The sequence below is a fragment of the Neoarius graeffei genome, chromosome 3 (assembly GCF_027579695.1).
Source record: "Neoarius graeffei isolate fNeoGra1 chromosome 3, fNeoGra1.pri, whole genome shotgun sequence".
Lineage (NCBI taxonomy): Eukaryota > Metazoa > Chordata > Actinopteri > Siluriformes > Ariidae > Neoarius > Neoarius graeffei.
In genome coordinates this window covers 115276418-115301554 of record NC_083571.1, presented here as the reverse complement: position 1 = coordinate 115301554, position 25137 = coordinate 115276418, and positions in this window count along the sequence as shown.

Sequence of the window (25137 nt, the reverse complement as noted above, 5' to 3'; positions counted from 1 at the left end):
TGAAATAGAGCTGGTCAATTTGAGCTAATATCACCGTTTTTGTGCAGTTCCAGGTGACTTGATCTCATTTCATTTGTTGTTATCTTGCTTGGGCAGGCTGGGGATGTGACCTGAGCCTTCTGCTGCCATGGGCTTTGGGGGGCTGGGGAGGAACAATGGAAATCAATTCTCACCAGAGACCCGACACTCTGCTGCCACCCACAGCCCCCTGCTGAGAGAGAGAGAGAGAGAGAGAGAGTTGCAATCTATCTGCTCTTTGGGCCATGACTGCTTACTTTCGTTTCAGCAGCTCTGTGTAAATCCAGCTCACTCCCTGCCCTGCTCCTCCGCAAGCGGCTGCCTAGACAAAATTCCGAAAGGAAATTGAACGAAATAATCCAATATGTTTTTATACATCTTATATGAAGCTTGATACCAGTGAACACTTTTTATCAGGAACATATAAATTCACTAGAGATAGAGAATTAAACTGGTTTGGAATTGGACTGGATTGAAGCTTCTGACCCTTTCTAACACACACACACACACACACACGCACGCACACACACACACACACACACACACACATCTGTCTGCGTTGGTCACTGGTCATTCACAAAAGTTGGCCTTCCTCCCAGGGCTCAGAATGTGTTCTTGAGGAGGCTTTTGTTCGATCTTTTCCTTTGTGGTCCATATCGGGTTTTCTTTCAGTCTGCCCAAATAGCAGAGGACTGGATCCCAGTCAGTGAGGGTAGCAGGGCCATGCCCACTGATTCTTACACACACAGCTGTGCGTTCTTGGATTAGCCTGATCCTGGACAGGTCACACACTTTCTTGTCTCATCCTTCATGCTTGCCAGAAACGCTTGTTGAAAACTGGGATATGAGCATAAACACTCAGTGCACCTTGTGAACTGGTCTACCATCTGCCATGAAGATGTGCTATGTGTGTTAATTTTGTATTCATAAGGTCTACAGTTATCATTGATTGATTGATTGATTGATTGATTGATTGATTGATTGATTGATTGATTGATTGATTGATGCATTTCCCAGGCTTGATGATGTCTCCATGGTCGATGTCACATATATTTTTCTCAACACCCAAGCCAGAGATGATGCAGGTGATTTCTCTTGAAACATTAACTGCATAATAATGAATAAGACTCACATTTCCTGGTCCATAGTAGATAAGCCGAGAAAAATGACAGCAGGACTGAGGGTCCATTTGCATGACGATGGCCTCAACATCACAAGGAGAGCAAACAAGAACAGCCTCTGATCGTATCTTCAGTAAGAAAACAGTTTCAAATCGAATTGGAGAGCCCACTATGGATTTTAAATTGAGCACCTCAGACAGATTCTAGGGATCTTATTCTGATATAATCTCTGATGTGGGGATTTTATTAGTCTGTGGGTCTTCTTTTATTCTCCTGGTGGCATAAAGATAAATGGCCAGTAAAGGTTCAGAGGTGTTTTTTTTCCCCCCCAAATATGTGTTTGGACTCACTAATACAGCTTGGTCAGTTTATACAGAGCCACTGTGAATATCTGGCCAAGTTTCTAAATATGGTCGGTGCTAATTACATTAGGAAGGATGCATGAGGAAAAAGGTTTATGTTGTTTTTCACACTGACCACACGGCGACTTTGGCAATGTTTCATGCTGTTTTCTGAATATCTGTGACTAATTTGTGGAAGAGATTGCTCCTGGAATCAAGAATTAATTACATGAAATGCCCAAGGACTCATTTGCGTTCACAAACACATGAATAACTACAGTAATAAAGATAAATTCTGCCTGTCTCTTAAATCACCACCTAACCTAAACTAATAAAACACCATCCACCAGAAATTTTCAAATTATTGAACCTTGTCGGTGGTGCTTGGAAACCCGTGTGTGCTTGTGAATTTAATTAGACACAATGCTTTAAGGTATGATTGGCCTGTTTTATTTTCTTGTTCTCACAGTTTCCTACTGTGGCTTATGCAAATGACCTTTCCAAGTGCTTTAAAATCATTCCTATTATCAAATAATTTATTTATTTTAAGCTTTTTTTAAGCTTTTTTCACTCAACTTGAGGAATCGAACCGAAACCAACGCATTCATCCTACCACAAATTAACACAAGTACAATTAAAAGAAACACATGCTTAGAGTGAGGGCATTTTAACTTTCTTTTGACTTAAAAATCTAGTGAACTCTTCCTCACTCATTAGAATTAGCATTTTGTTTGGGATCAGGTTTTTGCTATTAAACATGCTCTTAAACTTATTCAAGAACAATACTCAAACTAGAACCGTGAGTTGGCCTAGTGGTTAGCGTGTCCGCCTCTTGACCGGGAGATCGCGAGTTCTACTCGTGGTCGGGTCATACCAAAGACCATCATAAAAATGGCACCTACTACCATCTGGCAAGGCATACTGCAATGCAGACGTGAGTGGGGGCGTCAAACTCTCGCGGTTACCAGAGGACTAGCCCCCCACTATAACACTAGCTATAATAGGCGAGAGGCCGAGGGCTAACAAATCAGAGATCAGCGCCTCACCTATACGCCTTAAGGAATTTGGTAGTATGGGGACAGAAGATTGCCTGGGAAGACCAGATCCTGGCATGGAAGGGACTTTGACTTTGAATCAAGCTATAGTCCCCTAAACAGGGTGGCATGGTGATGTAGTGCTTAGCACTGTCACTGCACAGCAAGAAGGTTCTGGGTTCAAGCCCAGTGGCTGATGGGGGGGCCTTTCTGTCTGGCGTTTGAATGTTCTCCCAGTGTCTGCATGGGTTTCCTTCAGGTGCTTCGGGTTCTTTCCCACAGTCCAAAGACTATAGCCTCATTAAGATACAAGATTAAAGTAAACATGACCAACTAATGAAAATTTTGCAAAAGATTAGATGTCCAAATGTGAAATGAAAATGAAAACCATATTAAAATGTCATACATATATGATCATTCTTAGAACCCATGACTGGACTGGATCGACCAACAGGTGCCAGTGAGTGAACCATCCCATGTTTTCTCCAGTTTTGAGCAGAAACGTTATAATCAAGGATGCATCATTAATGGAGGGTGTTGCACAATGCACAACAGGAGTAAACAGTAGTAGCCATACACAATTGCAATTTTTGACCATATAGGACACAGTTATAGAAACGACTTACTGTATTTATACTCACACTATCTGTTACCACCCAGATAATGATAGGTTCCCTTTTGAATCAAATTTTCTTCCTCCTGTTGTCTCAGGAAGGTTTTCCTTGCCACTGTTGCCTCAGGCTTGCTCATCAGGGATCAATAAATTTATTAGGGATGCATTTATTAGTTCATATGTTTAAAATCTTAATTTTTTCTCAAGCTGCTTTGTGACAATTCTATTGTCTATTGTTAAAATAAATAATTTGACTTGACTAGTTGCAAGTTGGGTGGCATGGTGGTGTAGTAGTTAACACTGTTGCCTCAGAGCAAGAAGGTTCTGGGTTCGAGCCCAGTGGCCGACAGGGGCCTTTCTGTGTGGAGTTTGCAGGTTCTCCCTGTGTCTATGTGGGGGTGCTCTGGTTTCCCCCACAGTCCAAAGACATGAGGTTGATTGGATACTCTAAATTGCCCATAGGTGTGTATGTGTACCTGCCACCAGATGAGGGTTTGGGTCCCTCCGGTGTGCTATAATCACCCAAGAGAATTCAGGGAAGCTAGTTGATAGGTTCCTGGATCGCTGACCCTCAACTGTGAGGACGGCGACAGACAGACAGACAGACAGACAGACAGACAGTTGCAAGATGGTGGATTGCACTGAGTATCTGAGCTTTACCTAAGCTTTTGCTGTATTACTGCAGATATTTGTTTTCATCCCATTTTTTCTGAAGATGTACTGTATCCTTTTCTGTCAAACTAATGACATGCCCACTGATGTCATCATGGTTTGTGCTGGAAAAAACAGCTATATATTGGTTCCGGCTAGGAACCAACTCTTCAGGTTCCAAGGCAGTTTATTTTTAGTTGAAATGCTCTGAATGGTTTAGGGGCGGCACGGTGGTGTAGTGGTTATCACTGTTGCCTCACAGCAAGAAGGTTCTGGGTTTGAACCTCGCGGCCGACAGGAGCCTTTCTGTGTGGAGTTTGCATGTTCTCCCCGTGTCTGTGTGGGTTTCCTCCAGGTGCTCTGGTTTCCCCCACAGTTCAAAGACATGCAGATTCAGTACAATGGGACTACTGTAATTGGCGTAAGCTGTAGTGGTTTCCCAGCTATAATGTATGTACATATATAAAATCCCGATTCCAAAAAAGTTGGGACAAAGTACAAATTGTAAATAAAAACGGAATGCAATGACGTGGAAGTTTCAAAATTCCATATTTTATTCAGAATAGAACATAGATGACATATCACATGTTTAAACATTTAAAGAGAAAAATTAGGTGATTTTAAATTTCATGACAACAACACATCTCAAAAAAGTTGGGACAAGGCCATGTTTACCACTGTGAGACATCCCCTTTTCTCTTTACAACAGTCTGTAAACGTCTGGGGACTGAGGAGACAAGTTGCTCAAGTTTAGGGATAGGAATGTTAACCCATTCTTGTCTAATGTAGGATTCTAGTTGCTCAACTGTCTTAGGTCTTTTTTGTCGTATCTTCCGTTTTATGATGCGCCAAATGTTTTCTATGGGTGAAAGATCTGGACTGCAGGCTGGCCAGTTCAGTACCCGGACCCTTCTTCTACGCAGCCATGATGCTGTAATTGATGCAGTATGTGGTTTGGCATTGTCATGTTGGAAAATGCAAGGTCTTCCCTGAAAGAGACGTCGTCTGGATGGGAGCATATGTTGCTCTAGAACCTGGATATACCTTTCAGCATTGATGGTGTCTTTCCAGATGTGTAAGCTGCCCATGCCACATGCACTAATGCAACCCCATACCATCAGAGATGCAGGCTTCTGAACTGAGCGCTGATAACAACTTGGGTCGTCCTTCTCCTCTTTAGTCCGAATGACACGACGTCCCTGATTTCCATAAAGAACTTCAAATTTTGATTTGTCTGACCACAGAACAGTTTTCCACTTTGCCACAGTCCATTTTAAATGAGCCTTGGCCCAGAGAAGACGTCTGCGCTTCTGGATCATGTTTAGATACGGCTTCTTCTTTGAACTATAGAGTTTTAGCTGGCAACGGCGGATGGCACGGTGAATTGTGTTCACCAATAATGTTCTCTGGAAATATTCCTGAGCCCATTTTGTGATTTCCAATACAGAAGCATGCCTGTATGTGATGCAGTGCCATCTAAGGGCCCGAAGATCACGGGCACCCAGTATGGTTTTCTGGCCTCGACCCTTACGCACAGAGATTCTTCCAGATTCTCTGAATCTTTTGATGATATTATGCACTGTAGATGATGATATGTTCAAACTCTTTGCAATTTTACACTGTCGAACTCCTTTCTGATATTGCTCCACTATTTGTTGGCGCAGAATTAGGGGGATTGGTGATCCTCTTCCCAGCTTTACTTCTGAGAGCCGCTGCCACTCCAAGATACTCTTTTTATACCCAGTCATGTTAATGACCTATTGCCAATTGACCTAATGAGTTGCAAGTTGATCCTCCAGCTGTTCCTTTTTTGTACCTTTAACTTTTCCAGCCTCTTATTGCCCCTGTCCCAACTTTTTTGAGATGTGTTGCTGTCATGAAATTTCAAATGAGCCAATATTTGGCATGAAATTTCAAAATGTCTCACTTTTGACATCTGATATGTTGTCTTATGTTCTATTGTGAATACAATATCAGTTTTTGAGATTTGTAAATTATTGCATTCCGTTTTTATTTACAATTTGTACTTTGTCCCAACTTTTTTGGAATCGGGGTTGTAGATCTTGCTATGGCAAAGCTAATAAATCAAAAAATCAAATCAAATAATGTGGTGTGCAAACCAGAATGGAAAAGGGGTATGTGAGAACCCATGAATGGCTATAGTCTGAATACATGACTGGATGAGTTCTCTATCAAAACCCCTGACTGGACGTGTTTAGTGGTGCAGTGAGATTAATGGTACAAGCCTGAGCTGACACTAGGCCTGTTCTCTGGATGTCTGCTCTGCCTTTGATCATTCAGCTGGCACTGGGCCTGGTTTACCCTGTCTGCTTCATAAGATATGATTAAGTACTTTCAGAATAAAATGAATATATTTGTGTTACCTCACAGGAAGCATGTACAAGTGTGTCCATAGATGAGTGTGTGTGCAGTACAGCAGATCTGAAAAATTTTAGTTTGTGTACATCTTATCTGTCACTCACACACCTTGGTTCTATCAGAGTATCTAAGTGGTGAGGAGAGGCAGTGAGGGGTATTGATTTTATTACTGCTAACTTGATTTCCTCAGGGTGATTTCCTTCCTGACAAAATAAACTGGGAAGCGTTCAAAAAGAGCAGGTGACCGAAAACAGCCAGCCAGCCTGAGTGTGCAACTTGTGCTCAACACCTGAACTGAAAAGAATGTTCCAAATGAAGCTTGCAGCTGCATACAGTATTAATACATGAGAGAATCTGAAATCGTGGCATCACTTACATACCAAATGACTTACCGAGGCTGAGATCTAGTGGATACATTGCATGTACATCACTTCTAACTTGTTGTAAACAACCCTGAAGATGCCCGAGTGAGTGTCAAGTGTTTGGATGTAAAAATAAACCCGTATGTCGCAAAGGGAAATTGTTTTTTGCCATCCCCAATCCTTTAAAGAATATTACTTTGAAGAAGCAAGCTGCAAAATGGCTGCATTTCATTGCTTCCGGTATCACTGGAATAACTTTCACGGATTATTTGTTCCTACCCGGGCTCATATTCTGGTTCAAACATATACGACTGAATCACTTTTTGTTCAGGAACATTTACCATGTTTGCACAGCAAAACTACAAAAAAAGTTCACAGAAAATTTCTGAGTTGATGGCTCTGTGTTACTAAGGCAAATGGTGTACTAGTGGGTAAGCTACGTCACAAGTGGATATCTGATTTCAGTATAAATGGCCATGCCCACACCCAATCTATCCCCATTTTTAGTAATATTGCAACTTTTAAAATGGATAAATTGTTATCTTTTTCTTCTTTGGGCTGCTCCCATTAGGGGTCACTGCAGCGGATCATCATGATCTGCATATTTGATTTGACATAGGTTTTTATACCAGATGTCCTTCCTAACACAACCCTCCCCAGTCTGTCCGGGCTTGGGACCAGCACTAAGGTGGTGTTTACATTAGACCGTATCCGTCTCGTTTTCGTCATGGATGCACTGTCTGTTCACATTAAAACGCCGGGAAACGACTCCACAGGCGGAACAACTTGAATCCGCCAGGGCCCACGTATTCAATCCATTATGTATCTGATCCGGTGCTGTGTAAACATTGAGGAACGAGGATACGCTGTGCTGAGCTCTAGCTGACATCGTCATTGGACAACGTCACTGTGACATCCACCTTCCTGATTCGCTGGGGTTGGTCATGCCACGTTGGTCATGTGACGCGACTGCTGAAAAACGGTGCGGACTTTCACTTCCTGCTATTTGTCCCGAATCACTGCTCGTGCGCTTCACTCGTGCGCTCTGTGAGCTGCGCAGGGCCGGAGTGCGCACCCTCCAGAGGGCACTCGCTGTTCAGGGTGGAGTGATTTGGAGCGCAGGATGCCTGCGGAGCCGAGTGTATCCGTGTATTGGCGTTGCTGTGTGCACGCGAATCGTGTATTGGCGTTGCTGTGTGCACGCGAATCGTTTTAAAAACATTAATCTGATGATCCGCTGATACGGTCTAATGTAAACACCACCTAAGTATGCACTGGCTTGTGCAACCCCAATGGCTGGGCATTTACATGACATTACATTAGAGGTATTTATCCAGAGTGACATACAACATACCTAGAGCAGCCTGGGGAGCAGTTGGGGGTCAGGTGCCTTGCTTAAGGCACTTCAGCCATTCCTGCTGGTCCAGGGAATTGAACCTTTTGGTCCCAAAGCTGCTTCTTTAACCATGGGTTTGGTTTGGCTTTGGGTTGGAAGTGAGTTGCTCCCCCAAGTGAAGGAGTTCAAGTATCTTGGGGTCTTGTTTATGAGTGATGGTAAAATGAAGTGTGAGATGGACAGGCAGGTTGGGGCGGTGTCAGCAGTAATGCAGGCATTGTACCGGACCGTCGTGGTAAAGAGGGAGCTGAGCTGGAAGGCAAAGTTTTTGATTTACCAGTCAATCTACATTCCAACCCTCACCTATGGTCATGAGCTTCAGGTGGTGACCGAAAGGATGAGATCGCGGATACAAGTGGCTGAAATTAGCTTTCTCCATAGGGTGGCTGGGCTCACCCTTAGAGATCGGGTGAGGAGCTCAGACATCCGGAGGGATCTCGGAGTAGAGCCGCTACTTCTTCATGTTGAAAGGAGTCAGCTTGAGGTGGTTCGGGCATCTGATTAGGATGCCTCCTGGGCGCCTTCCTTTGGAGGTTTTCCAGGCATGTCCAACTGGGAGGAGACCTCGGAGTAGACCCAGAACACTCTGGAGAGATTATATATCTCATCTGGCCTGGAAGCACCTTGGGATCCCCCAGGAGGAACTGGAAAGCATTGCTGGGGAGAGGAACACCTGGAATACCCTGCTTAGCCTGCTGCCACCACGACCCAACTTCAGATAAGTGAAAGAAACTGGATGGATGGATGTTTGGCTTTAAGGCTGTTTCTTTAGATCTCTAAAGAGCACAGTTATTAGCAAAGACGTCTCACTCATGTAACTTAAATGCTTCTTTATTAAAGACTTAACACGCTGTTGCCGTGACCACCTGAAAAATTCGATCACTGTTAAAATCTGCTAAGGACAAGATTATTACTAAGCAAGTAAACCTGTGCTCCTACATTGGTGTTTTGCATCACGATCCTTGAGGAGCAGTTTGTGTATGAGGAGGTCGAACGAGGTCTAAACAAAACTGACTTTTTAAAATTGTTACAAATTCACTAAAACCCATCACCCTCTTAAAGCAGAGGATAACAGCACCTTCCCTGCACTGACATTTCTAGGAGATGTTTTCTAGGCAGGGGTTAAACTGGGATTTAGGAGCTGGGAGAACTTCTTTCAGGGCGGCATGGTGGTGTAGTGGTTAGCGCTGTCGCCTCACAGCAAGAAGGTCCTGGGTTCGAGCCCCGGGGCCGGCGAGGGCCTTTCTGTGTGGAGTTTGCATGTTCTCCCCGTGTCCGCGTGGGTTTCCTCCGGGTGCTCCGGTTTCCCCCACAGTCCAAAGACATGCAGGTTAGGTTAACTGGTGACTCTAAATTGACCGTAGGTGTGAATGTGAGTGTGAATGGTTGTCTGTGTCTATGTGTCAGCCCTGTGATGACCTGGCGACTTGTCCAGGGTGTACCCCGCCTTTCGCCCGTAGTCAGTTGGGATAGGCTCCAGCTTGCCTGCGACCCTGTAGAAGGATAAAGCGGCTACAGATAATGAGATGAGATGAGAACTTCTTTCATGGGTGCTGTTATGTGGTAATGTGGTAACATTACTATTCAGTTTATGTATTATTATTATTATTATTATTATTATTATCAACATTGACATCATGAAAACATCGTTCTGGCCTTTTAGAACTGTGTGGCCAATTTTAAAGTTGCAGGGGTTTTTTGTCTATTTTGACATCATTATAATGCCACACAATAATTTAGATTTAGAACACAACAACTCTCCCTTGTGCTGTGCTTTGGTTTAAGTCCTAATCCTAGGTAAGGGTTGCAATTTAGGGTTTTTTTAGTGTTTTTTTAACTAATAGCATACATTAGTTTTACTTCGGCATGTCTTTTGCCTGTAGAACATTCCTCGTATCTCCTTTCTTTTCTTTGCCCTCTCTATTATTTCAGATGAGTAATGAAGACAGTGCTATTTTATCTGCACACTGAATGCTGTTTGCATTTCTTATTGCCAGGCAGATAAGTAAATCCCAAGGCAAAGCTTTGGCCTTTGGTGCTATCATTCAAGTCAACCTTTTCAGCACTTATCTTTGCTGCCCCCAACCTGAGCTCCACTCACACCCCTTAGATTCGAAATGAAGCACCCGCCGTGTTTAAGTCTCTTTTTGTATGCACAGCCATTATTGAGTTGATAAGATTGCATCTCTCCAGTGGGGGGTTTGGTGGAGGCCAGGGGTGAAATGGATGGCCCATTCCTTGAGTGTTTTGCAAATGAATGCACCCCGGAAGGCCTCCAGGACAGCCTAGACTAATTCAGAAAGCCTCTACCCCCATCCTTCACTGCCTCATCCATGCAGGCCAGCGTATTATACTCATATATCGAGAGTCATTAGTATTACTAAGCATAGTCCTACCAGTTCCCATTATACTTTGAGTTCCAGTTGAACACCTGCAGTTTAATAAGCTCGAGTCTGGCATTGCCGTCTGTGTCTCCAGTGGTGCTTGGTAAATAAAATGTATTTGTGCCACATAGTTCTTACTTTAATAGATTAAAGAAATGTTTCTGGCAGTTATGCTGACCGACCCAGAGCGTAGACTCATTTCGATTTTGTTTCGCCTAAAACACCTGAAGTAAATCAAATTACACAGCCAAAGAGTTCAACAGCCGCATCTCACTTGAGGCCTGAAAAACCCTCTAAGTCCCAGAAGCCAAAGTCCAGAGCTTTAACGAAGCAGAAATTCAGCCTGGGGGAACATCCAGCTGTTGATGATGGATGCATTCTGATAGATGGAGTGCGAAAATAGAGAAAGGAGAATGGTCAAGACATGCCTCCTCTCTCCTTTTCTCAGCTACTGTAGCAGATGGCTAGCCTCAGGTATGGACACATGCAAAACTCTCTATCTCTCTCTCTCTACCTCACCAAACATGTTTCTCCAGCGGCGTCTTCCAGCCAGTGGCAAATACCTTTCATTGACCTCAGAAAATAATTTATGTTACACAACATTGGATATAAACACCCGTGCAAGGCAATGTTGTGATTTTGTTGTTGTTGTTGTTGTTGTTAATGACTCCTTGCCTTATTAGTTAAACATATACATTATACTGGTCTACATTCATCATTCATAACTTTGCTTCATTTTGTAAAAACTTATGTCTTAATTAATGACTGTCAGACTTGTGGAAAGTCAAAGCAGAAAGCCAGGAGCATTAACTTTCTTTCAAGCTCTCCTCCACTGAAAAAACAAATCACCTACAAGGCCTCAATCTCTCAATTTCACCTTCCTCACATGCCCTTTTTTATGGCTCCTGTGCGCAGTAATAAGCCAGAGGCATCAAAGGCCCGGGATTTAACCAATTTTAATGTTCCTTTAACAACTTTTAAGAGCTTTTTAATGGTTTTTTTTTTAGGTTGGTTGCGCATGTAGCAAACGTTTCTGAGCAAACTCGTCATTGTTTGTTGTGTGCTTGTGTTGGATGGTTTGCTCTGTCCACACGTAGACTTAAACATTGGCATGTTCTTGTACATTTGTCAAAAAAGTGTGGGCAGTTTAGTCTTTGTTCACAGGATCTGTTTTTACTTTCTGTTCCAAAGGTCTTACTGAATTGGGAAAAAAGGGATTTAAGTTTTTTTTGCACCCTCTGCTTGGAACCAGTTACAAATGGACCTGAAACTTAAAGGACATGGGACATGAAACATAAATGCACGCTATATCAGTTTCTTTCCATTAAAAATATGAAATAATTGCATCAACAAATAAAAAATTATCTATTAAATTCAGCAAAATCGTTATATTCGTGATGATTATATGGCATTTCTGCTCGAGCTCCGATATGCATATTTTACAACCGGAAGAGCCGCTGTCACGTGATCATACGTCACAAAAACTTTCGGGTACAGCACAAGCGGGTAGATGAATATGAAGAAGTGTGAATCGTGATGATGACGAATGCGACAAAATAGTTTTTGTGTCTTGGATGACAAGAAAATTGTTTCGTTTTTAGAGTGTTTAACGTACATTGAACATCATGGTGTATTGCGACCTCCCAGTCAGTCAGACGCGCTGTTACTCCTGTTAGCAATGTAGCTAGGCTCAGTATGGCCAATGGTATTTTTTGGGGCTGTAGTTAGATGCGACCAAACTCTTCCACATTTTTCCTGTTTACATAGGTTTATATGACCAGTGACATGAAACAAAGTTCAGTTACACAAATTGAAACGTGGCGATTTTCTATGCTATGGAAAGTCCGCACTATAATGACAGGCGTACTAACACCTTCTGCGCGCTTCGGCAGCACATTGATACCTTCACTCGGAGTTGTACCATTATTTTTTAGACAGGGTGGACGGACCAGGGCATTCGCCCGCCTGGCCGTGCCCGACAAGGAGCGCTCTCGGCCGGCTTGGGAGGCAGACGGCAGCCCCTCCTGGAAGTGTGGTTTTACCATGGGCCTCATGCGGTAAGGATTAGTATTATAATTTTGGGTGTATCAATTATTGATTATCATAATTCTGACTCGTTTCGCCATTTTGAATGTTTTCATCTCGGACTCTGGAAGCATTGTATCTCAATCAATCTCGAAAAATATCAGCAAAAAAAAACCTAGCTTGCAACGGACTTTAGCTAGATCTATGATGAACTTTCAATGTATGATACAAAAATAATACTTCTTTCAACAGATCATTAGCCTTTGAGCAGAATTGTTTTTAACTTACCAGGAAGTGTTATCGAGCCGACCGCTTTCAGTTTCATGGGGACTGAATGAACCCTCACTCTCAGAATCATCTGACCCGTCAGAGTAAAGACAAGATCCATGTTCATGTGAATTTCCAGCTATCGGTTCGAATTGATAGGGTCTAACTTCACATCTCTGTGAAACATCGGGAATGTCACAGTCAATGGTGTCCATTTCGGTAACCTGTTTACATTAGATACCCAAGCGCTGGCTCCTTGAAAAGTTTTTGTGATGTCACGGGTCACGTGACCGCTTAGCTAATTAACGAATCATTGTTTTATGCTGATGTATAAAAAAGTTGAATAATGTGATGATTTTCACATTTTTGACGCCCTGCAGTGATTTAGATGGCATTTCTTATGTCCTTTATACATAATTATACCCAGAAAAAAATCCATGTCCCATGTCCTTTAAGGAATTCATCCCATTACATGTATTTAACATGATTTTAAATGATTTTCAGACAGAGACATCCAGCTGTAGATGACACATGATAATATTGTGGTTTGGTCTGGTTAATGCATGTGATATTTTTTGGTTGGGTCCGGTATTAAATCTGGGTTTATCATGTCAAATTTAAAGGTTGGAAGAACACCGCTAGCTTGTTCATTTCATGTAAATGGAACTGAGGTGTCATGTTACAGTTTGTTTTCATTATTGTGGGGAACCACTGTGGTGGTAATAGAGGCCAAAATTTTGTAAGTAGACAAATTTCAGTTTCTAATACGTATTTAATTGCTATTTAATTCATTTTCTGTGTAATTTATAAGCATTTTGTGAGCTCTATTTATCTCATTGTATTTTCATGGTAAAACCATGTTACGTGATTTCAACCACTCACAGTTATCAAATATTTGTGAAACTATAGGTTCTAAAGCTTATCTTTCTTTGTAAATTCATTTAATTAATTTCTTCATTTTTGTTTTTATTCAGCTTGAACCATTATTACGTTTCTGCGTGTAAACAACAACATTGCTGATGTCCGTCCATCCATCCATCCATCCATCCATCCATTATCTGTAACCACTTATCCTGTACAGGGTCGCAGGCAAGTTGGAGCCTATCCCATCTGACTATGGGCAAGAGGCGGGGTACACCCTGGACAAGTCACCAGATCATCACAGGGCTGACACATAGGCCAAGTTTACATTAGACCGTATCTGTCTCGTTTTCTTCGTGGATGCACTGTCCGTTTACATTAAACCGCCTGGAAACGCCGGGAAACGGGAATCCGCCAGGGTCCACGTATTCAATCCAGATCGTGTCAGCTCCAGTGCTGTGTAAACATTGAGAATACGCGGATACGCTGTGCTGAGCTCTAGCTGGCGTCTCATTGGACAACGTCACTGTGACATCCACCTTCCTGATTCGCTGGCGTTGGTCATGTGACGCGACTGCTGAAAAACGGCGCGGACTTCCGCCTTGTATCACCTTTCATTAAAGAGTATAAAAGTATGAAAATACTGTAAATACTGATGCAAATACTGCCCATTGTGTAGTTATGATTGTCTTTAGGCTTGCCATCCTTCCACTTGCAAGTGGTAAGTGATATGCGCTGGGATCACACACACAGCGGCTCAGTCCCGAATCACAGCTTGTTCACTTCACTCGCGCGCTCTGTGAGCTGCGCAAGGCTGGAGTGCGCACCCTCCAGAGGGCACTCGCTGTTCAGGGCGGAGTGATTTGGAGCGCAGGATGCCTGCGGAGCCGAGCGTATCCGTGTATTGGTGTTGCTATGTGCACGCGAATCGTGTATTGGAGTTGCTGTGTGCACACTAATCGTTTTAAAAACGTTAATCTGATGATCCGCTGATACGGTCTAATGTAAACATGGGCATAGAGACACACAACCATTCACACTCACACCCACGGTCAATTTAGAGCCACCAATTAGCCTAATCTGCATGTCTTTGGACTGTGGGGGAAACCGGAGCACCTGGAGGAAACTCACATGGGGAGAACATGCAAACTCCACACAGAAAGGCCCCCGTTGGCCACTGGGCTCAAACCCAGGACCTTTTTGCTGTGAGGTGACAGTGCTAACCACTACACCACTGTTGCCCCTTTTCCACCAAAGCAGTTCCGGGGCTGGTTCGGGGCCAGTGCTTAGTTTGGAACCGGGTTTTCTGTTTCCACTGACAAAGAACTGGCTCTGGGGCCAGAAAAACCGGTTCCAGGCTAGCACCAACTCTCTGCTGGGCCAGAGGAAAGAACCGCTTACATCAGCGGGGGGGTGGAGTTGTTAAGACCAACAACAATAACAAGACCGCGAAAGATCGCCATTTTTAAGCGGCGAGAAGCAGCAGCTGTACAAACGCGAAGTCATCCATTATTATTATTGTTGTTGCTGCTGCTGCTTCTTCCGTGTTGTTTTTGCTTCGATATTCGCGCCAAGGTTTATGCAAATGTAGCGATGTAACTGATGTATACAGCGACGTAATGACGTATACAATGACGTAACTGATGTATACAGCGACGTAATGACATGTCTTCCGTTAGCACCGCGAGCGATGGAAAAGCAAACTGGTTCTCAGCTGGCTCGCAAGGTGAACGAGTTGTGAACCAGCACCAGCACTGGCCCCGAACCAGCCCTGGAACTGATTTGGTGGAAAAGGGGTACAGTGGTGCTTGAAAGTTTGTGAACCCTTTAGAATTTTCTATATTTCTGCATAAATATGACCTAAAACATCATCAGATTTTCACACAAGTCCTGAAAGTAGATAAAGAGAACCCAGTTAAACAAATGAGACAAAAATATTATACTTGGTCATTTATTTATTGAGGAAAATGATCCAATATTACATATATGTGAGTGGCAAAAGTATGTGAACCTCTAGGATTAGCAGTTAATTTGAGGGTGAAATTAGAGTCAGGTGTTTTCAATCAATGGGACGACAATCAGGTGTGAGTGGGCACCCTGTTTTATTTAAAGAACAGGGATCTATCAAAGTCTGATCTTCACAACACATGTTTGTGGAAGTGTATCATGGCACAAACAAAGGAGATTTCTGAGGACCTCAGAAAAAGCGTTGATGCTCATCATGCTGGAAAAGGTTACAAAACCATCTCTAAAGAGTTTGGACTCCACCAATCCACAGTCAGACAGATTGTGTACAAATGGAGGAAATTCACGACCATCATTACTCTCCCCAGGAGTGGTTGACCAACAAAGATCACTCCAAGAGCAAGGCGTGGAATAGTTGGCAAGGTCACAAAGGACCCCAGGGTAACTTCTAAGCAACTGAAGGCCTCTCTCACATTGGCTAATGTTAATGTTCATGAGTCCACCATCAGGAGAACACTGAGCAACAATGGTGTGCATGGCAGGGTTGCAAGGAGAAAGCCACTGCTCTCCAAAAAGAACATTGCTGCTCATCTGCAGTTTGCTAAAGATCACAAGGACAAGCCAGAAAGCTATTGGAAAAATGTTTTGTGGACAGATGAGACCAAAATAGAACTTTTTGGTTGAAATGAGAAGCGTTATGTTTGGAGAAAGGAAAACACTGCATTCCAGCATAAGAACCTTATCCCATCTGTGAAACATGGTGGTGGTAGTATCATGGTTTGGGTCTGTTTTGCTGCATCTGGGCCAGGACGGCTTGCCATCATTGATGGAACAATGAATTCTGAATTATACCAGTAAATTCTAAAAGAAAATGTCAGGACATCTGTCCATGAACTGAATCTCAAGAGAAGGTGGGTCATGCAGCAAGACAACGACCCTAAGCACACAAGTCGTTCTACCAAAGAATGGTTAAAGAAGAATAAAGTGAATGTTTTGGAATGGCCAAGTCAAAGTCCTGACCTTAATCCAATGGAAATGTTGTGGAAGGACCTGAAGCGAGCAGTTCATGTGAGGAAACCCACCAACATCCCAGAGTTGAAGCTGTTCTGTACGGAGGAATGGGCTAAAATTCCTCCAAGCCGGTGTGCAGGACTGATCAACAGTTACCGCAAGCGTTTAGTTGCAGTTATTGCTGCACAAGGGGGTCACACCAGATACTGAAAGCAAAGGTTCACATACTTTTGCCACTCACAGATATGTAATATTGGATCATTTTCCTCAATAAATAAATGACCAAGTATAATATTTTTGTCTCATTTGTTAAACTGGGTTCTCTTTATCTACTTTTAGGACTTGTGTGAAAATCTGATGATGTTTTAGGTCATATATATGCAGAAATATAGAAAATTCTAAAGGGTTCACAAACTTTCAAGCACCACTGTATATGCCACCCTATTGCTGATGTCAACATTGTGAAATTAAATTTGTTCAAGCCAAAAGTCCTTGTGTTATCCTACACTGACTTTTTAGAATACTATTTTGAAAGAACTTTTGTTGATTACTTTTAAATTATCCCTTTATTGTGTAATTTATTTTGTAAATTGATGGGCTACACACTAGGTCTGACAGCAAACTGTACACCCTGACACGTCTGTGTTCAAAGACTAAGGTGAGGACAGTACTCCTCAAAGAGATGCTCTTTGCAGACGATGCTACACTCTCGGCCCACACAGAGGAGGCCCTTCAGAGACAGATTGACTGCTTCGCTGATGCATGCACCCAGTTTGGGCTCACTGTCAGCCTGAAGAAGACCTGCATCTGCGTACAAGGTGCAAGTATGGTCCCCTCCATCAAAATGAACAGTGTCACCTTGGAAGTTGTGGACAAATTCAGCTATCTAGGGTCAACCATGCGATAATGATGGTCTCTTGAGACTGAACTGCCAAAGAAGTGTATACATGTTTGTATTGGCTCTATGTTTTGTTAACTGTGCTGCTGCCTCTCTTGGCCAGGACGCTCTTGGAAAAGAGATTTTTAATCTCAAGGAGTCTTTCCTGGTTAAATAAAGGTTAATAATAATTTCTGGACTAACTTTCACTGAAGGGGCGGCACGGTGGTGTAGTGGTTAGCGCTGTCGCCTCACAGCAAGAAGGTCCGGGTTCGAGCCCCGTGGCCGGTGAGGGCCTTTCTGTGTGGAGTTTGCATGTTCTCCCCGTGTCCGCGTGGGTTTCCTCCGGGTGCTCCGGTTTCCCCCGCAGTCCAAAGACATGCAGGTTAGGTTAACTGGTGACTCTAAATTGACCGTAGGTGTGAATGTGAGTGTGAATGGTTGTCTGTGTCTATGTGTCGGCCCTGTGATGACCTGGCGACTTGTCCAGGGTGTACCCCGCCTTTCGCCCGTGGTCAGCTGGGATAGGCTCCAGCTTGCCTGCGACCCTGTAGAAGGATAAAGCGGCTAGAGATAATGAGATGAGATGAATAATTTCTGGACTAACTTTCACTGAAGGGGCGGCACGGTGGTGTAGTGGTTAGTGCTGTCGCCTCACAGCAAGAAGGTCTGGGTTCGAGCCCCGTGGCCGGCGAGGGCCTTTCTGTGCGGAGTTTGCATGTTCTCCCCGTGTCCGCGTGGGTTTCCTCCGGGTGCTCCGGTTTCCCCCACAGTCCAAAGACATGCAGGTTAGGTTAACTGGTGACTCTAAATTGACCGTAGGTGTGAATGTGAGTGTGAATGGTTGTCTGTGTCTATGTGTCAGCCCTGTGATGACCTGGCGACTTGTCCAGGGTGTACCCCGCCTTTCGCCCGTAGTCAGCTGGGATAGGCTCCAGCTTGCCTGCGACCCTGTAGGACAGGATAAGCAGCTACAGATAATGGATGGATGGAAGTTTCACTGAGAACAGGTTGTTCAGTTTAGCGAATGCTACAATAGCACAGATACAGTATGAGTCTCTCTCTCTCCTTGATGTAAACACGTGCGAGTATGTTATGGCCACATGCTAACAGAAGGCCACCATCGAGACAGTCTTGGTGATGACATATATATTGAGCACTCAAGATGTGCTGATGGATCCTGTAGTTGGAAGAAAATAAGACATAAGGGCTCTGAGGATGAAAGAAATCCATCACAAATTATACATTCTGTAATGATGGTGTAGGTGTGTGATTACTGCTGATGGCACTTTTTCAAACAAGCTTTTTTTTTCTTCCCCAGAGGCCTATTAAAGGGGAACTTTTTGTCATTTTTAAACTTGCTTTATTTTATAATTAACATGTTATTCAATTACATTTTCGATTTTAGTAACCTTATATTATGACTCATATTGGCAACTAATTGCAATTAAATATTATACTTATCGGCCTATTCGGTGTTTAGCCGTGTTGAATTTAGTTCGTTTGGTCCACGGCAGGCGTCGCTTATCCGTGCGATCTTCACGAGACTTGTGCAAGACTTCGAAACGTGAAGTGTCAGCCAGGTGTCAGTGCCGCCATTTTGAAAACTGTTTTCCAGACAAAATATTGCACAAAAATGAGTTTAAATGACGATTACTGCCTACTTTTTTCAAACTTTCCTGATTGCTATCAAAACAAACAAAACTTCTGGTTTGATTACATCAGCATTCGAAAGAGGGCGCTCGCGTTTTTTGACAACCTGTGTCCGAAATCACCCCCTATTCACTATATCGGGCACTGTATAGTGGGGATGCCATTCTATACTCCTGTCTGAAACCTTAGTGAGGATTATTTACACCCTATATAGTGCACTCAAAGTATCCCACAATGCATCATGAAAAGTAGTGTACAACCAATGGTCACTAACCAAAGCAATATATCCCATCATGCATTGCAGTTGCACGGAAAGAAATCAAATTAAAAGTCTCAAATTTGATTTAATAAAAGGCAGCGGCAAAGAAGAAAGAAAGTATTCAGCCTTGATTTAAAAGAACTGAAAGCTGCAGGTACTCTGTATTGATTAATGTGGGAAATGCGCTCAGTATAATATGGATTTATCACAAAAACACATGCATGTATTTATTATTTTGAAACCCACCAGCCGACTGATCTGGCACGTTTTAATTGTGCGACAGTAATGACATAAATACCAGCGCGACGGACTAGTGTCTGAAAACGTTTTTTCATTTTACCAATGAGCTCACTGTATAGTCCTCTATATAGTAATTCCCTATATAGGGAGTAGGGAAGAGTGAACGAGTGAGCGATTTCGGACACAGGGAACGTTGGCAGATGTTGGTCACTTTGATTTCCGCTGTATGTTTTACTTCCGTCCTACGATGTCTCGCACAGGTCTCAACGAATCTCGTTTATGGCCGTTGCTTTGACATATGGACTGATATATTACAGAGCATATTTCAAACACTCATAACTTGCTATAGCAGCGACAAAATCTCATGTCATCTCATTCTCTCTAGCCACTTTATCCTGTTCTACAGGGTCGCAGGCAAGCTGGAGCCTATCCCAGCTGACTACGGGCGAAAGGCGGGGTACACCCTGGACAAGTCGCCAGGTCATCACAGGGCTGACACATAGACACAGACAACCATTCACACTCACATTCACACCTACGCTCAATTTAGAGTCACCAGTTAACCTAACCTGCATGTCTTTGGACTGTGGGGGAAACCGGAGGAAACCCACGCGGACACGGGGAGAACATGCAAACTCCACACAGAAAGGCCCTCGCCGGCCACGGGGCTCGAACCCGGACCTTCTTGCTGTGAGGTGACAGCGCTAACCACTACACCACCGTGCCGCCCCCAGCGACAAAATAGCTATCAAAAATGCATTCCTATATTTAATAAAATGAGATAAATAGAATTTTGATAATAAAAAATTGCCTTCAGTTCTCTTTTAAGGACTACTAGTGCATCTCAAAATATTGGAATCTCATGAAAAAGTTCTTTTTTTGTGTAATTTATTTCAAAAAGGTCAACTTTCATATATTCTACATTCATTACATGTAAAGTGAAATATTTCAAGGTTTTTTTTATTTTCATTTTCATTTAAATTTTAATGGCTTTTAGCTCATGAAAATCAGAAATCCAGTATCAGAGTATTTCATTTCAAGTTTGAATAAAGCAGTATAAATACCGTGTATGTCTCGGTCTAGTTCAGTAAACAAGTCAGTGGGTAGAAATTGACAATGATACACCAGTAACTTCCATCATTTCCATAACAAACGAAGAAGTCATCACCTCCATTCATAATCCTTTAACTCCGTCAATGAACTGCGATAGAAGAAGAAGAAGCCTTTATTTGTCACAAGCACACTCAAGCACAGTGAAATTCGTCCTCTGCATTTAACCCATCTGAAGCAGCGAACACATGCATGCACGCGCACAAGTGAGCAGTGAGCACACACACATACCCAGAGCAGTGGGCAGCTTTGCTACAGCAGCCGGGAAGCAGTTGGGGGTTAGATGCCTTGCTCAAGGGCACTTAAGCCCAAGGTCAGCCCATGTTATCCTAACCACATGCCTTTGGACTGTGGGGGAACCGAAAATGACTCGGAAGGAGAAATCCGTGATAAGGAGAATGTGCATAAAATTTCATATATAACATGAGGGTTTGGTGTGATAAGTGAGTCCATTTCAGTATTCTGAACTTTATGGTATAACGAACTATTTGGATGTCCCCCAAGCTGCCATGTGAAGGCAAACTGTAGTATCTGCATAATCACTGAGTTGAGAGAAATGGCAGTTTGCCTTGGTTTGACATGGTAAATTTGCAGTTACTGCAAACTTCAAACACTCGTAACTCAAAGCTGGAGCAAGGTAGAACCACAGAACTTTCACATATAATAGTCGTCAAGTTTATTTGTATAGCGCTTTTAACAATAGACATCGTTGCAAAGCAGCTTTACAGAAAATTAAAGGCTTTAAACATGAGCTAATTTTATCCCTAATTTATCCACTATGAGCAACCCTGTGGTGACGGTGGCGAGGAAAAAGTAAGTAAAGTAAAATTTATTTATATCGTGCTTTTCCCAGACAAAACAGACACAATAACAGAAAAATTAAAAGGCTAAAACACAGAAACATAATAACACAATGAGACATATACCCTGTCCACACTAGGGATTTTGTACCGATACGATACTACTTTTGTACCGCAACACCTGTCCACACTAGCAACTATACCGGTACTGTAGCGGTATAACTGTATCGGTACGAAACCCACAAATGTATGGGTTTCGTACCGGTACAGTATCGGTACTGTAGCGCTTCGCTGTAGTGTGGACAGATGAAGCGGCTCTGTATCGATACAAATATAATGCACATGCGCAAAGTCACACACCTCAATCGATGTCTTCGCTGAATAAATAGTGAAGAACGGAGATTCGTTTTCTTTGTTTCTTTCTCAATTGCCTCGCACGTTTTATACGATTCGACTGAATAAATGACCAACAGAAATACAGACTGTACATTGACAACAAAAAGCACACACACGTTGTTTCATCCGCCATATTCTCGGAAGGAAGTTACTCGGTAACCACGGAAACATTTCGCGCACGCGCATTTCAACTACTGTGAAAGAAAACCGCAAACATTTCTCGCTAGTGTGGACAGATGCACTAAACTGTACCGGTATACTTTGTATCGATACAGTTATACCACTATCGTACCGGTATATATGTGAACACAGCTATAGTCACAGATAATGAAGCAATAGGTATACAATGTTAACCAAAAGCTAGTTTAAAAAAGTGTGTCTTTAGCTGCCTTTTAAAACAGTCTACAGACACAGCAAACCTAAGGCCCTGTCCACACGGTAACGGATTCAGGTGACTCCGATACAATTGCTTATCGTTTAGGCCTGGCGTCCACACGGCACCGGCGTTTTGGGTGCCCAAAACGCAATCTTTTTGAGAACGGGTTCCAGAGTGGAAAGATCTGGCAACGTTGCCGTTGTGAAGTCGTCTGGATGAGTAGAACGGATTTGTTTACGATGACGTCACAACCACATGACTGTGAGTGCTTCACGCCGGGTAGAAGTGTAACGAACTCGATGTGAGTTGTCAACAAATCCTATAACTTGGTTCATGAAATGCGCTTACAAAATATTTTCACTGTGAATATTTATTGTGTAATGGTGCAAAGTGAGAGAGAGAGAGAGAGAGAGAGAGAGAGAGAGAGAGAGAATAGCCCTTAGGGCAGAGTCAATCCCACCAGCAAAAATAGGGAAAAAAAGGAGCGATCTCACCTCTTCAGATGTTGGTTTAAGTCCTACAATACATTCCTCAAAAAGGGCATAGAAGAGCAAATTAATCCATCAACGTGTAGCATTCAATTTATTCCGGACCATTAAAGACGCCGCCTTCCGCATAGGATCATACGTCATCCTCGCCGCCATATTGGATAGGTCAAAGCGGAGAATAAAGATTCATGTGCTGCGTTTAACTGTACCAACAGGTTTACCATCCAAACGAGATCACATGGGATTACCTTTCACAGGTGAGAAACAACAAATTAATCCATCAACGTGTAGCATTCAATTTATTCCGGACTATTAAAGACGCCGCCTTCCGCGTAGAATCATACGTCATCCTCGCCGCCATATTGGATAGGTCAAAGCGGAGAATAAAGATTAGCTGCGTTTAACTGTACCAACAGGTTTGCCGTCCAAACGAGATCACATGGGATTACCTTTCACAGGTGAGACTGGAAAAATACTTTTCATTGTATTTGGTCATTATAATGTAATTTTACGAACAGATTTTTCTGACTTTGTGGCTAATATGAAGTCTCACGCATAATAGTTTATGCGCATGCGTCCTTACTTCTTCTATTGTTCTGGTGTCTCCGAAGGGACCGTCTTACAGCGCCCCTAGAGGTGTGGCATGTGTATTGCATCGTTTTCAGTAAGCGTTGCGTTGCCATATGGACCTGATATTTTACTGATCGTTGCCCATTTGGACGTGATATATTTTTAAATAACATCTCGTTGCCGTTGTCGTGTGGATGTAGCCTAAGATGAATAGGTAGGGCATTCCACAATTTAGGAGCAACTGTCTCAAACGCACGGTCACAACGGGTTTTTAGACGAGTACGCGGGACAGACAAAAGGTTTTGATTGTCAGACCTGAGAGAGCGTGCCAGTAAAACTCCCTCAGACGACATGAGTAAGAAACCTCGAGAGGAACCAGACTCAAAAGGGAACCCATTGTCATCCAGGTGATAACAGATACCATGATGATAAATAACTCGCTTCTTTAACAGTGCCCTATAGAGTCACAAAGTATAACTGTGAAAACAGGAAATTCATTATAGTTTTAACATGAAGTCTGTTTTGCTGATGTTATAAACTCTTCATTGATGGAAACTTGAGTGCAAAACTATTCATGACAACTGCAGTCCTAAAGTTAGCAAGTTAACTGTCATCCTCAGCCATAAATGTATTACTGTAAGTGTCCAGAGCGTCTTCCAAGTGTGACTTTCGACTGTCTATATGGGGCCGTCATCCACAGGAGCGGTGTGATGAGACTCCAGCCAGACGTAGGGCATCAGGATGGATCAGGCAGGTCGGAGGAGCAGAAGAGGTCAGCACCACCGGTGTCTCAGGATCGACATGTAATTCAGAGGGACAGACAGAGGGAAGGTTGGGGGAGAGAGAAAACACAGGTTGTTAGGTATGCCCAATGTCACCTCATGAGTATGAACAGGACACATTTTGCACTGAGTGCAAGCAGGGACTCCGGCAAAACCGTCAACAAACGAATGTCATGGCAATATTTGGGCTTTCAGTCATTTCTTTGAACTGTTCTTTTTCTGTGGCAGAATGATTGTACAGCATACAGCTTTAATAAAAAAACACTAGAATTTGGTGCACAAGTTTTAATTTATTTTGGGTTTTCTGAAATCAACACAGGGTCAAAATTATAAATACAGGGTCAAAAATTTACATACGCTCACTTAGATTTTTAATTCAGAGGGGCTGAAACTTCCAAAATGTCTCTTATCTTGCCAAGGCCAAGGTCTCTTAACTTCCTACAGTATTAGTGATCATGATTGACTGCAGCTGGTAGCTTCTCTGTGCCTTCATAAAAAGGGTTTGTTTACAGCACTCATTGGATTGACCAACACACAGTAAAATGGGAAAGTCCAAGGAGCTCAGTGCAGATCTGAAAAAGAGGATCGCAGATATGCACAACTCCGGAATGTCTCTTGGAGCCATTTCTAAACAACTGCAAATTCCAAGACCAGTTCAAACAATTGTATCCAAGTTATTGTGAGGTGGAGTCACTTTGCCAAGCCACCTTACTTCAAGAAAACCCAAACGGTCACCCTCAGCTGAAAGGAAATTGGTTTGGATGGTCAGGAACAACCTGGGAACCACCATGGCACAGCCCTGCCATGAACTGGAAGCTGATGGATCACTGTCTACAGTTCAGGTCACCATGGACTAAGAGGCTGCTATCCAAGAAATAACCTCCTGCTCCAAAATTGACACCTTCAAGCTTAACTAAAGTTTGAAGCTGACCACATGGACAAAGAAAAAGCCTTCTGGAGGAAAGCTGTATGGTCAGATGAGATAAATATTGAGTTGTTTGGCCACAATGACCACCATGTACAGAGGGACACTGTACCAGCTGGTGGTGGTGGTAGGATCATCATGCTCTGGGGTTGTTTTGCTGCCAGTGGAACTGGTTCATGGAATAATGAAGGAGGATTCTCAGAATTCTTCAGCCTAAACCATCAGAAACTTGA